Source organism: Podarcis raffonei, chromosome 5 (assembly GCF_027172205.1).
Source record: "Podarcis raffonei isolate rPodRaf1 chromosome 5, rPodRaf1.pri, whole genome shotgun sequence".
Taxonomy (NCBI): Eukaryota; Metazoa; Chordata; class Lepidosauria; order Squamata; family Lacertidae; genus Podarcis; species Podarcis raffonei.
This window is the reverse complement of record NC_070606.1, coordinates 20,621,308-20,637,998: the sequence shown is the minus strand read 5'-3', so window position 1 is coordinate 20,637,998 and position 16,691 is coordinate 20,621,308. Positions and strand designations below refer to the sequence as shown.

The following is a 16,691-nucleotide window of genomic DNA, read 5'->3' as shown; positions in this document are numbered from 1 at the left end:
CTATAAAGGACTGCAGAAAAGATGTCCTCGTATGAGGACATCTGTTTTATAAATCAGCTTTCCACCAACCCCCGACATAAATGTTTAGCTGGGGGAAAATCAAATTCCTTATGCAGACAAACTGTCAGGATTGTCAGCCATGATCAAGCATCAACCACAAGCCCTCCTCACAAAGACTCAATATCTGCAGAAAACCATACAGGTCTTCTAAAGCCCAAGAACCTTTGCCCCATGTACCGTCACCACCCTTTCTGGTCCCAGTATAAACTTCTTCCCGTGGGCAGACTTTAGCCTGATCTATGCATACAGTGGAAGTGAGGAACTATAAACCTAGGGTGATATAGTGGACTGTGCCACTTCAGACTGCAGTGTTTTTTCTCTCTTTTATTGCAGCATTTTTTTATATTATTACCATTATTGCCTGTCCAGAAGAATTCCCTGAAAGCAAAATTAACAAGCCCAAATCTCCCAAGACAGCAAGGAGTACTCTAACACAGCTATCCCTCTGCTATGCTAGTCCCGCCCCGCCCCCCGGCACTTTAAAATCTTTCATTCCTAAAGTCAGCAGAGGTAGCAAACATTTAAAAGTAACAAAATCATTCTGATTCTTACTACAAAAAAAGCCCAAGCAGGCCAGCACTGTGTCCATGGATTACAGCTCCTGAGGGTATCGCTGATCCTCTTCAAGGAAACCATGGAGAAAGAAAGTGAGAACTCTCTATTGTTCCTGTGTGTGTGTGTGTGTGTGTGTGTGTCTGCTGCGCTAGTTTCCTCCTTGGAAGAAGATACTGGAGTATTGAATAGCAACATTGCAATTATTATTTCATTTACGGCATCCACTTCCATTCTAAAGTGGCATAGTCTGTCCTACCCTGCATTCTGCTGCTTGTGTAACGGAGCAAGGCCATTGTCAGCACAACAACACACCTATTTGCAGGCCTGCAGGCCACCAAGCTGACCACAACACCATAGTATTGCTTGGCCTGTTCATGAAAACCTACCCCCAGTCACCCACCCAGTTTCCCTCCAGTTCTATGAAATAGCAAAATAAGATTCATTAAGGTGTTCTGCGGGGAAGCATGAAGCTTAGTGGGACACAAGATGTGCAGGCATGACCTCCAATCTTGAATTTGCATATTTGCATATTCCTACAATATCTATGCAAATTTAGATTATTCCCATTTTACGAACTTCAAACCAAGGCAGATATACAAATGGACCAAGCCTTCCTAGTGGTGCAGCAACAAACCCAATAGCACATATGGTTCAAATTGGATGGGGGACCCCATGTTGAGATGGTTGCGCTGCAGGCCATTGAACTAGATGACCCTTGAGATCCATTCAATTCTACAATTCTATTATTCTATGTGGACCTCATTCATATAGAATTATTATTATTATTATTGATTTAATTTGTATACTTCTCTATATCCACAGGTCTCAGGGCAGTTCACAATATGGCAAACCATCCACTTCCGATCACAAACACAAGCTCAGGCTTGAATGCAAGGAGAAGAGATTAGCAATTTCTGGTGCTGGGTTGTGGCAAACCATAGTTTCCCATTTTGCCTAAACCTGACAAACTATGATTTGAGCAAAAATAGCTGCTTTGGGTTTCTGCTTTCTTGGCAAATTGTGGTTTCCCACAAATCAGCATTGGAAGCTTCTTCTCTCCTTTTTGGGAAGGAGGAGAGAAGAGCTTAGGGCACAACACCTCCAAATCTCACAGGCTCTGAATTCACTGCTGCTCGTTTGAACAGATTCAGCAGCATCACTATTAGGAAGGCAAGTTTATCAGTTATTGTTAAGGAATGGGGGGGGGGGGATTTCCTGCCGAACATTGTACTTGGGAAGAAAACTGACATATCGGTTCCTACACAGTATGTTTGATTCCCCCTTCTGCAGTAAACAGAGCAGTCTTGGTGGGAGGACAAAGTTGATGAAGTGGACAAATGCAGGGAGAATTGTCTATATACAGTGGTACCTCGGGTCAAGTACTTAATTTGTTCCGGAGGTCCATTCTTAACCTGAAACTGTTCTTAACCTGAAGCACCACTTTAGCTAATGGGGCCTCCTGCTGCTGCCGTGCTGCCTCTGTGCAATTTCTGTTCTCATTCTGAAACAAAGTTCTTGACTTCCGGGTCAGCGTCATCGATTAATGGCAGATTCCCTCTGAGTCTCGGAGGGACTAGCTCCGTGGGATCGGGTCTTGCCACTGCGGCGAAGCGGGGACCCTTTAAAAATCACAGGCGGGGGAAGCCTGTGAACGTGAGGACTCGGCGGGCACCATTTGCGCACCCCCAATCTGCAAAGGAACCCCTTTAAGGGCTCCGGAGCAGGATGGGAGCAGCGCGGTGCTGAGAGTCGACTGCTTCTTCCGCGGAGCGAAGCCGCACAGCCATGATCGGAGAGCGCTGACTTTTTCCTGGGACAATTGGATTACAAAGTAACTACTCGTGAGTAGGACTAAAAATTGGATTTAAAAGGACTAAAATAAGCTAATTTGAGACCGAAGCGGGAAGGTATAAACAGGAAGTCTGCCTTCCTTTCTTGTAAATAGATTAAAGCAAAGAGACTGTAAAGCGGAAGCCTGGAAAAACGTTTCAAAAAAGGCTCAAATCCTAACATCAAGAAAGTGGTCTCCCCTCCAAATTGCAGGAGTGGAGGGGGGGAAGTCTGTGGCTTAATTACCTGCAAAATAAGAGGAAAGGGAAGCTAAAATCCGCTGCCTTAAACCTGGGAACGGACTGCCCTTAGATAAGGAAAGCCGCTCAGTGGAAAGCCTATCGGTAAGCAGAGGACTTTTGACAGCTAGCTCTGCAAAAGAGATACAGTGTTTCTGGACTTCTCCTGGTTTTAAAGTAACTTTTTAAGTGGAATGAAACTGTTATTTTCTTTTTAAGTGAATTGGGGGACTTATTAGGACTATATTTGTACCTTAAAAGTTGCAAGTTCTGGCTATTGTGTCCCCCTAGAGGAGGTTGACATTGTTACAATAACAACTGGGTTGGAAAATTCCTTTTCAAAACAACCTTTCAAACCGTGGGACTGACCTTGGATTCTCATGAGAGTGTTATGGCAAATGGAAAAGCAAAATTAGAGCCGGTGCAAGAAAAGACTACTAGGTCTGGCAGGCAATACCGAACAGACACTGCACAACAGCGAAGGGCCTCAACATCTGGTGCAACTGGAATACCAGGGGTTGCTCCCCCACAGGTTAAACCAAAAGTTATGTCATCTGAAGATGTTTTGGCACATGCACTTGGAAAAATTAATGAATCTTTGGAAAATTTAGCCAAGCAAGTAGCTGAGACAAATAAACAAGTATCTGAAGCATCAGTTAAAATTGATCTGAATACTACAAGCATTAATAACTTGGGACAGAAGGTTACTACCAATACACAATCTATTGAAAAATTATTGCAGGAATCTGCTTCAACCAGAAAGATTGCTGAAGAAGCAAAAGACATAGCAACTGCTACTCAAGAGAAGATACCACCAGTATATAAGCAATTGGAGGACCACGGTTTGACATTGTCTATGATTGAATTGAAAGATAAACAAAAGAATTTAAGAATTAGGGCGGTACCAGAACGTGAGAAAGACAATTTGGCTGACTTTCTTACACAGGAATTTACAGATTTTTGGCAACAGGACTTGGGGAAGGAAGAATTTAAGATAGTGAGTGCATTTAGACTTGGAAGAGGACAAAGGAGGAACAAGGTGAGAGACTGTTTGATTACTTTTCGATCAAAGGAGGAGAGAGACAAAATTTTGAATTTGCACTATCAAAGGACTTTGGAGATTGATGACTCAAGAGTGGAGATATTCAAGGATATCCCAAAACATCTTTTGGATTTAAGGCTTAACTACAGTGACCTAGTTGCCCTGCTGAGAAGTAACAGAGTTCTCTTTAGGTGGGAATTTCCTCAAGGACTATCCTTTAAATATAAAGGAAGAAAGATAAAAATAAGATCAGTCAACGACAAAGACAGGTTTTTGAAAGACCACGAAGAAGATTTACAGAAAGAAGCGGAAGTCGGAAAAGAGCCAAGAGCATTGGAAAAAGGAATACTAGACATAGCAAACTTATCCTTTGGATTACACGGCCCAGAGAAAGAGACACCACCAACAGAACAAGAACAGACACTTGGAGCAGTTGGAGGTAAAGTGAAGTAACCCCACCATGGCTCTGCAACTTTTAAGTTGGAATTGTAATGGCCTTAACTCCCCTCGGAAGAGAAAAAGTGTTTTTCACCTATTAAAAAAGGAACAATTGGACTTGATTTGCCTACAAGAAACCCATGTAACAAGGCTACACAGGAAAATACTCATTAACAAGAGATTGGGACAGGAGTTTATTTCATCGGATAAAGTTAAAAAAAGAGGAGTTTTGATATATGCAAAGGAGAGACTATTACCGAAATTAATTTTTAAAGATGAACAAGGAAGATTTTTGGCAATTGAAATTCAAGTTCAAGGAGAGAAATTTCTGATCGTAGGAATTTATGCACCGAATGAGGGGAAATCTGAATTCTTTAAAAAGTTGCATGAGATTTTATTGGACTATTTGGATTATAACACGATTTTGATGGGGGACATGAATGGAGTAGTATCTACAAACATGGACAAGGCACAAAGGCAGGTAGCCACCAAGGATGGAAGACTACCTAAAACCTTTTTTGAGATGACAGACAATATGGATTTAGTGGACATTTGGAGAACGAAGAATTCCTTGGGAAGACAGGGAACCTTCTTTTCTGAAGCCAAGATGACATGGACTAGAATTGACCAAATATGGGTAACTAGAGGAATGGCACCAAAGATAAGGAAAGTGGAAATCTGCCCAAAAACTTGCTCCGACCATAACGCTTTAAGGATGGAGATGAAGCAAATATCATCCGGCTCCTTCAGATGGAGGATGAATGACACATTATTTGGAGATGAAGAAGTCTATAAAAAGGCCCAAAAAACTTTGAGAGACTATTTTGAAATAAACATGAACACCAATGTAGAAAAAAGAGTAATTAATTAATTGTAAACAATGTGGTGACGGAAGAATTTAAGATAGAAAAAGGGACACGACAGGGGTGCCCAATCTCTCCATTGCTTTTTATATCGGTCCTGGAGGTTTTGCTGAACATGATTAGTTGGTTAAAGGTATACAGGTCGGAGCCAAACAGTACAAATTGAGAGCATTTGCAGATGATTTAGTACTGACGTTACAGGAGCCAGAATCTAGCATTAAAAGGGTTTTAGAACTAATTCAAGAATTTGGTCAAGTGGCAGGATTTAAACTGAACAAGTCAAAAACTAAGGTTTTAGAGAAAAATTTAATACCGATTGAAAGAGAGAGGTTTCAGAATGAGACAGGTTTAACCGTGGTCAAGAAAGTGAAATACTTGGGGATTAATATGACAGCAAAAAATGGGAACTTATTTAAAGATAATTATGAAAAATGTTGGACGGAAGTGAAAAAAGATTTAGAAATTTGGTCAAATCTGAAGCTTTCCTTGTTGGGTCGAATTGCAGCTATAAAGATGAATGTTTTGCCTAGAATGTTGTTTCTGTTTCAAACATTGCAGATTGTGGACAAAATGGATTGTTTCAAGAAGTGGCAGAAAGATATTTCTAGATTTGTCTGACAGGGCAAGAAGCCCAGAATAAAATTTAAGATATTAACTGATGCAAAGGAAAGAGGCGGATTTGCCCTGCCAGACTTTAAACTTTACTATGAATCAGCAGCATTCTGCTGGCTAAAAGATTGGCTGCTTCTTGAGAACACAGACATTTTGGACTTAGAAGGTTTTAACAACGTTTTTGGTTGGCATGCATATTTGTGGTACGACAAGGTCAAAGCACATAAAGCATTTAAAAACCATATTGTCAGGAAAGCATTGTTTAATGTTTGGATAAGATACAAAGATTTACTGGAAAATAAAACCCCAAGGTGGTTGTCACCAATGGAAGCGAAGGCTCAGAAAAAGCTCAATATGGAGGCCAAATGGCCGAAATATTGGGAAATTTTGGAACAGGAGGGAGATAGACTAAAACTGCAGAGCTTTGAGAAACTAAAAAACAAAGTGCGAGATTGGCTACATTATTATCAGATAATGGAGGCATATAATTTGGACAAGAAAATCGGCTTCCAGGTGGAAAAATCAAAATTAGAAACAGAACTGTTAGAACCCAAAACTAAGATTTTGTCAAAGATGTATAACTTGCTGTTGAAATGGAATACTCAGGATGAAACGGTGAAATCTGCTATGATTAAATGGGCACAAGATGTTGGACATAACATTATGTTTGCTGACTGGGAACAGTTGTGGACCACAGGTATGAAATTCACGGCATGCAATGCCTTAAGAGAGAATATTATGAAAATGATATACAGGTGGTACATGACCCCAGTCAAGCTTGCAAAAATATATCATTTGCCCGACAATAAATGTTGGAAATGTAAAGAAACTGAAGGTACATTCTTTCACCTTTGGTGGACGTGCCCAAGAATTAAGGCTTTCTGGGAAATGATCTACAATGAAATGAAAAAGGTATTTAAATATACTTTTCTGAAGAAACCAGAGGCCTTCCTTCTGGGCATTGTCGGCCAATTGGTGCCAAAGAAGGACAGAACGTTTTTTATGTATGCTACAACAGCAGCAAGAATACTTATTGCAAAGTATTGGAAGACACAAGAACTACCCACTTTGGAAGAATGGCAGATGAAGGTGATGGACTACATGGGATTGGCAGAAATGACTGGCAGAATCCGAGACCAGGGAGAAGAGTCGGTGGAAGAAGATTGGAAGAAATTTAAAGATTATCTACAGAAATATTGTAAAATTAATGAGTGTTAGAATGATGTTGGATTGAAATTAAGTGGTTTCCAGCTGTAATGCTCTAAGAGATATGAAAAAAAAAGGATTATAAATAGGTAATAATATAATGGTAAGGATTTGCTGAACTAACAACTTGGGGTGGAATACAAAAAAGGGAGGTATGAGGAGGTGAGGGAAACAAGTTAAAAGAAAATAAGTAATTGAAAATGTATGTGTGTTTTTCTTTTCTTAAAAAGTTTCTTTATTCTGTATTTCTGTTATTCTGTTTTTTCTTATTTTATTTTTTTGTAATATTATAAAAAATCTTAATAAATATCTTGTAAAAAAAAAAAGTTCTTAACCCAACCTACTATTTCTGGGTTAGCAGAGTCTGTAACCTGAAGCGTCTGTAACCCAAAGTACCACTGTATTAACCATGAGAGTCAAGACGCCTGCCAGCACCTTCAGAGAGAAGACATTCTACACATATAATTCTTGCGCAAGATAGCCAATATTTGCCCTCCTGATGCTGGAAAGCAATTCCCATCAGCCGAAGGTTGATGGGAGATGCAGCTCTAAACATCTGGAGGATACCACAGTGGCTATCCCTGTTACAGGGTTTAAGAATATCAGAAGAGGCTGTGCACTGAATTTCTCCTGTTGGGGAAAGGACAAATTCTGCTGTTTGGAGCAGGATCATTCTAGTAGTGGCACTGCAGCTGTGGAATTTCCTCCCCAGGGAAACCCGCCAGGCTTTCACTCACTGTACAGTTTTAGGCAGCTTGGAAAAATGTTTTTGTTCACTTAAATCTTTAGTTCATGAATGCTTTTATTAGGCTATGTTTTTGCTATTTGGGCACCTGTATTTGTTGATTTTATATTCATCTTCATGTTTAGCCAGTTATTGGTTTAATCTGCATATCCTCTTAAGAAGGCACATGTAAAAAAAAAAAGGATTGTGAGAAAATTAAGAGCTGATTAGTGTTCCGTACTGCTCTTGCAATTACTTGGACACATGTTTTATTTCTTCTGTGCTGTAAAACACTTATTTGCTTGTTGGGGTTTTTTTTTGGGGGGGGGGTTGTATGAGACCAAATTTCAGAATCCACCCCTCCTACAACCAGTGTTCCTTGAGGAAAGCGTTGCCTAAAGTTGTATTCACAGTTAGGAAGCATTTTTACCATACAACCTAACTCTGATCTGAAACAATTTCCCCCACTGCTTTTTTCTCCTTCACTTGATGACAGTAGTAAACAAATCTGCAGACTGAGCAGTGGTCTGGTGAGCTTCCTGAAACCCAAACAGAAGGAACTCTCTCATTCAAAGGAGTATAGTACTGCAGCAAACTTCAAAGATTTCTCTCTGCATTCTTGGCCACTCACCTGAGGACCCCTTCATGTAACTAGAACAGCTAAAGGAAGCTGTAGGAGGCTCATGCTAACTTCTAGCCATGTCAGTCCCAACGCCATGCCCTTTCACATACAAGAACAGCCATGGCTTGATTTCCCTTTTTTGGCATGTCACTGGAAGTCTAGCTGTAGGTTCACAATGCCATGCCAAAAAGCTGACCCAGGCTGTATTCAATGGCGGTTGTGTGCACACAATTGCCTCACCACAAGCTGATGCCACTGGGAGTCAGTGTGAGTAGACGGGAAATCATTGCTGCCAGAGGATGAACCCATCATGTGAACACCATGCAGTTGTTAAGAACATAAAATCCCAAACCCCAACAAGCTTTGGATAACCAGTGCTGGCTGCATTTTTGTCCCACTATAGATGGTGCTGGAGTAGACACTTGAGAGACCTGTGGACTGAAAGATCAAACCAATCCATTCTGAAGGAAATCAGCCCTGAGTGCTCACTGGAAGGACAGATCCTGAAGCTGAGGCTCCAATACTTTGGCCACCTCATGAGAAGAGAAGACTCCCTGGAAAAGACTCTGATGTTGGGAAAGATGGAGGGCACAAGGAGAAGGGGATGACAGAGGACGGGGTGGTTGGACAGTGTTCTCGAAGCTACCAGCATGAGTTTGACCAAACTGCGGGAGGCAGGGGAAGGCAGGAGTGCCTGGCATGCTCTGGTCTATGGGGTCACGAAGAGTCGGACACGACTAAACAACTAAATAACAAGCAACTCCACAGATGTGACTAGATGCAAAGGAGACGAGAGCTTCTGTACCATTAACAACTAAGTAGAAGAGTATTTAATCAGGTGCATCTCTCTGCCCACACCTGGGCATTACAAGGCACACCTTCCCACCCCAACTTCTTTTTCATCAACTATTTCTCCATGCTCCTGGCAGCATATATGATGTGACCCACAAATGATCCTGCAAGGTATGTCAAGCTGAGCAATAGCAACTGGCACAAGGTGAGCTGCATGGCTGAGAAAGGAATCTGAGCCCAGGTCTCCTTGGGCTGACACTAAAGTCACATCCACACCATACATTTAAAGCACTGTTATACCACTTTTAGCAGTCACAAAGAATACTGGGCACTGTAGTTTGTTTAGGGTGCTACCCTCACAAAGCTACAATTCCCAGCACCTTTAACAAACTACAGTTCCTAGGATTCTCCATGAAAGTTAAAAGTGGTATAATAGTGTTTTAAATGTAAGGTGTGACATAACTCTTAAAAGGGACAATAGCCCCACTGTCCTTTGCATCTGATCACCCAATATGGGGAGATAGGGAGACAGGGCATTTCCCTCCCTTCTTAGCCAGAGATGTGACCAAATCCCATTTTAATAATCTAAAGCAAAACTCACCTCTACAGATTTCCCCCAATGAAATTATCTTTGACAGTCCCAGGGAAACCATAGATTCATATTCACAGAGTGCAGAATATATAAGCACATTCACTTGGTCAATACATTAATACGAAGAAGTCATTTTCTGCTGTCCTCTGACCCATATATTTTCACCTAAACTGAAAACAAAGCCAATCAAATTAGCTCAAGTACTTTTTTAGTCATTGCACTCACTCAATTCATTAATTGTATATGTACATCAAAGTGCATACATTTCTTTATGTGGGTAAAGTTACGTCTTTCACCTCCGACTCCCAAGAGTTCCTAGGGTGCCACTCAAAACAAATGCAATGCAATCTTCCACTGGTGGGCCTTTAGCAGAGATGGCAACATGTTTTATAATGGTTGTTGTTCTGCCTCTGCTTGCAGATTCTAATTAACTAAACTGTTGCAAACTTATTTATCTTAATGAACCATTTAAGATGCCAAAAATGTATGTGGGGTGGCGGGTCCATTGAAAAACAGCTTGGGCGTAGCAGCTACCACTACATCTAAAGAGACTTTTCAAAACCTCCTGACAACAGAGACCCAAGCTTAGGAATAATAAAATCCAAAGAACCCATTTTTGAGACCTATGATACCTCCATCTTTCTGGTCATCAAATGTCAGAGCTCAAAACCCCACAGGATTACAAAATTTTGACAGCGGAGAATCATTCAGTACAAATAAAGCAGGTGTGGTAAGACCAGTAGTGCCTCATCCCATTATTGTACTGAGAGAGTGAAAAGTATATATGGTCCCAGGTTTGCATCAATGTAGCTATCCTATTATTTGAAACACATAGTAAAACTGCACAAGACCTTACAGTCTCGCTCCACAGGGCTTCTACTGATGCAATCCCCCTCCTCCCCTCTCAAACACAAGTAGTATCACAAAAATCTTTGAGAACTCTGGCAGTGGAAGAAGAATTACATCAAGAGCAAATGTAACACACCGGAAAAAAATTCTGAGTAGAAACATATGTAGCAGAATTTTACTACTTAGAATTCCATAGTAACCCCTCTTGGGTGGGGGAGATGATCCACAGAAGACACTTGTGTCTTGCCTTTCAGCAAGATACACAGCATTATTCATTTTGGTTTGCCCAGCGTGATCTTAAAAGTGTGCACAGGCTTAAATCTTGCACAGCAACAAACTTAACACACTTTTGTTGCTTATGCAGCAACAAACTCCTTTTGGAGAAAAAATTCTTTCACGGATGCATATTGGACACACTAAGCGATTCTCAGTTAATACCAAGCTCAGTAAAGTTTTTTTTGGCTTTTTTACAAATGTCAAGTCTTAGGGACCACGAGCACTGCAAATCAATGGGATTCTCTCCTAAGTTTCCTCATCAAGTAAGACATTAAAGTCAACTGCCCTTTTACAACAAAAGTAAAATCTTCCCTTCATTTAAAAGACTGTCTTTGTTTATGACAGATATCCAGATCTGGCAACTAAACCCTGGTTTCCACAGAACTTTGGTGTTTCTGGTGTTGCTTTCTGCCTTTTTTATTTTTAATTTTTTGCTAGTGGGGGGAACAGGGAAGAAAACCTGAACAAAGACTTGAAAGAACCCAAGCTAATTTCTAGGTTTTAAATCACCAAATGAGCCAGTAAAGCAAATGAAAACAGCTTGTAGTGGCTGGAAATTGTTTTTAAAAGTTTTGGGCCCAATCACTAAATGTAGTAATTATTACACTCATGATAGACCATTCTTGTTTAAGATCCCTCCCCTCAAGAAGATTCAAACCTTACACAGCTTTTTAAAAAGTGTCTTGCAGCCCCTCCCCCAATAGCCTCCATACTCTGAAAAAAACGATCAACCAAATGCTTGCAACCAGCCTGAAAGTCACACGTGCTCCATTGCAAGACCTTGCTTTCAATGTGTCTTTTGTTTGATGGCTGGTGTTTCAACATCCTCGATCTGAACAGAAAAAGGTCAGCCCTAGTCTTCTGGCATTCATAAACCTGAATCAGGCCCTGCCAAAGGAAGATTGATGTTGTAGTAAATTTGCCTTGATCAAAAGCAGGGACAGTTGGAGGCAGAAACCAACTTTGCAAGATGAATCTCAATTCTCTCCTAAAGGGAGAGACAATAATGCTTAGAAGCATGTGGTTTAGCTAGACCCTTCAACAAAACCTTTCCCTCAGTGATATGTGCATATGTAGATTTGGGAGGGGGGAGGAAACATCTACAGCAGATTTGCAAATAGGTCTACATTTTTCTTTATAAGCCAAACACACAGACCTGTGTCAATCACTTATAGCTTAAAAGGAAAGTAGTGAGGAGAAGATCTTTCTCAAAACTTTCCTGCATGGTCATAGCCACATTTTTTTAATAATATAAATAAGAAGTTTCTCCTGTAGAACTTTAATTTTTTTTAAAGATGCAGTAACAAATACTTCACAGCAGCCTTGCAAACATTCACTGAAGTTACCAGCCTGTCTATAAACATATATAAACATTCCTGCCTTAGACGTTTGTGGCCAAAGAAGAATGAGAGCCAATCTTTAAAAAGCTTCCCTGTCTGATCGCTTGGAGGCATTTCTTACTCACCAGAGGCATTTAGGCAAGTGGCTATTTACAAGCCTGGGTACACTAACTGGGGAAGTAATATAACTTAAACCACCCATACGTCAAGCCGCTAGTCCTCATTTTTGATGCTTTGTTTGTTGCTTTATTCCATTTCTTTTTCCTTTTATGATATACATCCTCACAAGTACTCTTTGAGAAAAGGTAACACTTTGAGGGAAAAGCAGCAGAAGCCAAGAGACAGCAACCTAATCCAGCAAGTCCACGGCTGAGCTTCCACTTGAACCTTGGTCCAACTCTAACCCTTTTAAGGCTAGCACCAGGCTGGGCTTCCATTATCCCAATAATCCTCCCTTGTAAACTCCCCCCACCCCGCCCCCGCCCCCAATATCTAAAAAGTAATCATTACAACTTGGTGGCGGTGACTCCATCATTAACCTTTCCAATTCCAAAGGCCAAGTCCCATATTGCAGTTTAAAGGCGAGCTATGAGTTGCTAAACACGCTTAAAAGGAAAAAAACTGTCAGCTGGAAGCCCCACTTATCTAGAACTTGGGGCGCCAGAGCTTTGAACAGGCTTTTTGCCCTTTCAAATTTGATAAGCCCATTGCCTCACTGAGGCACACACTTGTATTCACGGTGCCTAAATAGCCATTTCATATTTGAAAGAAAGCACAGCTAGGTAGCACCCCAAGACTATACCCAGGCATTCATCTCTTCCCCCACCCCTCTACTCCTATTCCTGCTCTCTTACTGTCTCCTGGAAACCTTTGAGAGGGCATTTGTTCAAGCTGCCAAGTTAAATCCTCCACTCTCATGTCAGTCTGGGTGGGGGGAGCAGTCAGAACACCCAGCGTCTCTTAGGCCTGTTGAAGTCAACGCACAGATACACACTATTACTTTGGCCCTGGAGAATCATTAAGCCCTTTCAGATCAGTAACTAAAGACCAACATGTATATACAGTGCAGAAAAGCAGACTGTGGTGATGACAGGAGGCTGAGACTTTAAAAACTGGCTACCGTCTCAGTTCCCTCTGTGACTGCAGGCTTACACATTTCCCAGCTGCACAGGCTGTAGAACCACAATCAGGCAAAGAAAAGAAAATATTGTGTGCGGTTGTTCTCTTCCTCCTCCTCCTCATTCCTCAGTTATTTAATGATGCTCATAATTATTAAGACAGAAGAAGGCAACAGGGATCTCAGAAGGTCTCCCTCCTACAACCAAAGTTAGCAGCCAAATTAGAACCTTCACACGTGCGCCCAACACACACCTATATCCAAAAAAGTTTTCAGGGCAGGCGAAGAAACCCGACCAAGGAACTTTTAGGTCGCCTCCCATTATCTTACTTTGGAAGCCGGCCTAGGAGACCTGCCCAAAAAGTTCGTGGCCAGGAATCCGAGGCTCAACTCAGATGGCTCCTATTTTTAATGTTTACATTCCTCAAGTGCCTTTTAACTGCCATGTTGCTTTTCGGGTTTTGTTTTTTCTTCCTTGCAGCCAGCTATAGCCCAAACTGCTCTCCCCTGAAAACGATTCCCTCGTTCCCTCTCCGCGCGCTCACCCTCGGTTCACAGTACCAAGAAAGCAGGGGCTAGACGCTTCTCTCCCCACCCCCCCCCGCCCGCCACCTTCCTCCACTGGCTTCCTGGACAGATGAACGCGAGAGGGAGGGAGAGACGGGGGAGGCAGAGGGAGGGAGAGGTGGGGGGAGACCCTCCCCGCGCGCCCCTCCTGCCCGGCGAGAGAGGCCCCAAGTCCCAACTGGCTTTCAGAATCCAGACACAAGGAATTTGCACTCGCTCCGGCTTCCCACCGCCCGGAAAAGAAGCTCGGCGCCCCCTCCTCTCCACCTCCCACCCACCTTTCTTACATCTTCCCCTGCAAACCCTCCTCCGGATCGATCGATTAGGCTCTCGCCGGGGAGGATCTTAAAGGAATCGCCTTTTCTCAAAACCAGTTGGCAAAAGTAAAAAAATAAAATAAAAAGCCGGCCAGGAGGGGAGGAGGGAGGCAAGGAGGGAGGGCAGGGAGAAAGGACAACAAAACAAAACCCCGAACCAGAAGCTCTCCGGATTATTTGAAACCTTCCTTTGTTTTTAGGGCGCAAGATCGCGGCTCCAACCCCTGCCAGTCAAGGGGGCCGAAATTATGAACGTGGTTTGGGCTCTTCAAACTTGAGACGCGCGCACATAAAAAACACCTTTTGCAGATCTAGATGTATATAATTGTGTAGGTCTCCTTTCTTTTGCACTCATTCCGACCCACCCACGCTCTAACATGCGCACCGCTTTTCGATTCTTTTTTTTTTTTAATAAAAGCGACCCCCGGTAATCGTCTGGCTTCTTCACGCCCCCCCCCCGCTCCCTTCGCAATCGTAAAATAAAGCAAGATATTAATACAGCAAACTAAGATTCAAGTCCATCCGCCTTTCCCCCAGGATCTCCCGGGTTTTGCCTCTGTCTCGCGAACCCCCCACATTGCCCAACGTAGAAACACAAGCTGCCCCTTTAAGAAGTCTTCACACTGTTTTCCTGGATTTCTTCTTCTCTGCCCCCCCCCCCCGCACCCGCGCCGCCGCCGCTTCCAATCTTCACACTAAACATAAAACATATCTATGGATCTCGGTGTATTTCCTTATCTCGCTTTTACTTCCATTGTTTCTACAAACCTTGGCCGGAGTAACCCCCACTCCCCTCCCCAAAAAAGCACAAGGCGATGTAAATGAACTGAGAGACGAAACTTACCTACAGACTGGGGGAATGAACAAGGCTTGCAAGAAGGAGGAAAAAAATCATACGGAAGAAAGCAGGCAAAGCAAAATATTCCCTCTTTCCAGTGGATCTGCTGCAGGTCTGGTTCAGGTGGCTTTTAAAATTTTACTTTTAAAAAATCTCTTATTTCTTGCCTTTAATATATGTCTATATATATAATCTAAATTTAAAAAAACCTCTCACAGACAGTGAAAAGGAGCTCAGTGTTAGTGGGAGAATAAGTGAATCAACTAGCAGAGAGCAGAGCAAGTTGAAGTGTCAAATTACATTGGCTATTTTATTACCAAAGGGCCCTGCTTCTGGCTGTTGGCAAAATCTGTCCCAGATTCCTATCTGAAAGGGAGCTGTCTCTCCTCGAAGGAAGCTTTTTCTCCCTGCATGTGCCTGTCTCCTCTTCCCCCCCCTCCCCGCCACCCCGCTTCCCACCGCACCTTCTGACCACCTAAAGTTAAAATCTTTAAGAGCCAAGTTGAACAACGCAAATAATTGTCTTTGGAGATTTCCCCCTCCCCTCCCCGCCACCCTCATCAAAGGGAAGAACTTCCTGTCGAGAGAAACGGAGCGCGGAGCGCACACCATTGCCCGACTGTTTATAAAAATTAATGAAGGGGGTGTGTGTGGAGGGACACACACACACACACACACACACACACACACACACACACACACACACACACACACCCTTTTGCAATTTCCACCCCCCCCCATAGAAAGACGTCCATAATCCAGTGCACTTTTAAACTGGCAACGCTTCCCAGTCTACACGGCCATTTAAGACCATTGTTTTACTCTCTGCGTGTGAATGGAAACCAGTGCGCTCTAAACATTTTGTATTTTGACACGGTTCTTGCGCGCGGTGTGTGTGTGTGTGCTTTATAGATACATTATAGGGGGGAGTTTTGTGGGTTTTTTAAAAAAAAAATTACTAGAAAACCAGCAGCTTTATCCACGAGCCCTGCACGGTGTGTGCAGCCTGGACCTACTTACTAGGAGGTAAATCTCATTTAGGTGTAATAGGGCTTCCTCCCAGGTAAGACGACCAACCCGTCGTCCCCCCCCCCCTTTCTATCCAGGAATTTAACCCACTTGAACCCAGCTGTGATTTACTTCTGAATAAGCGCCAATAAAATCGGAAGGGGGGGTAGCCAATGGCAGGAAACGCGTTGACTTTAAATATATTTTTTTCCTCTTTAGGAAAAGTCCGATCCTTTAAGCGGGATTTGCAAGACGCCCAGCACAGAGAGGCGGAAGGAGGCGAGGATGTCCCTAAATCTGCACAACACCCGGATCTTCCTCTGAGAAGAACCGGGAGCGGGGAGAAGAGGGGAGTGGAAACCAGATCCCGGGGGGAGGAGCTGCGTGTGTGTGTTTTAATAGCAGAGCCCCGGTAGCGAGGAGGCTGCTGGGTCTCGATGTTAATTGAAAGAGAGGTTTGTGGATGTGCGCCTTTTTTTGTGAAAATCTCCCGACTACACAGAGCTCTCGCTGGGGCTCCCTCGTCCTCTCTGCCTTTCAATTCGCAACCCGATCCAATGCCTCGTTAGGCGGCGGGGGAGCAGGCACACCGGCTCTTCTCTTCCTCTCGCCCTCCACCCCCGATTTTTAAAAGTATTTTTGGCGCGAGTCCCCTTTTTTGCAGCAGCAGCCCGATCCCAGCGCACGTTTTCCTCGAAAGTCAGCGCCGGGTTTTTTTTTAAGTGGGGCTTGCTCTCTGCCCCCCGCCCCTTACGCGTTTCACACACAGGGCTTGCATACAAGCTTAGGCGCACAATACCACCA

General features: G+C 43.0%; 1 protein-coding gene across 12 annotated transcripts in view; it reads right to left on the bottom strand.

Moving 5' to 3' along the window:
• The window catches only part of ZMIZ1 (zinc finger MIZ-type containing 1), a 369,131-nt gene extending 353,838 nt beyond the window's left edge, over window positions 1-15,293 (bottom strand). For 8 of the 12 annotated variants that reach the window (XM_053388149.1, XM_053388147.1, XM_053388153.1 and 5 more), the window contains exon 1: window positions 14,886-15,290. The gene's annotated coding sequence lies outside the window, so the exon portion shown is untranslated. Of the gene's footprint in view, window positions 1-14,011; window positions 14,034-14,885 lie in introns of those variants that run through there. The other 4 variants (XM_053388158.1, XM_053388156.1, XM_053388154.1 and 1 more) reach the window with 4 other exon arrangements.
• Between the last annotated feature and the right edge of the window lie 1,398 nt (window positions 15,294-16,691).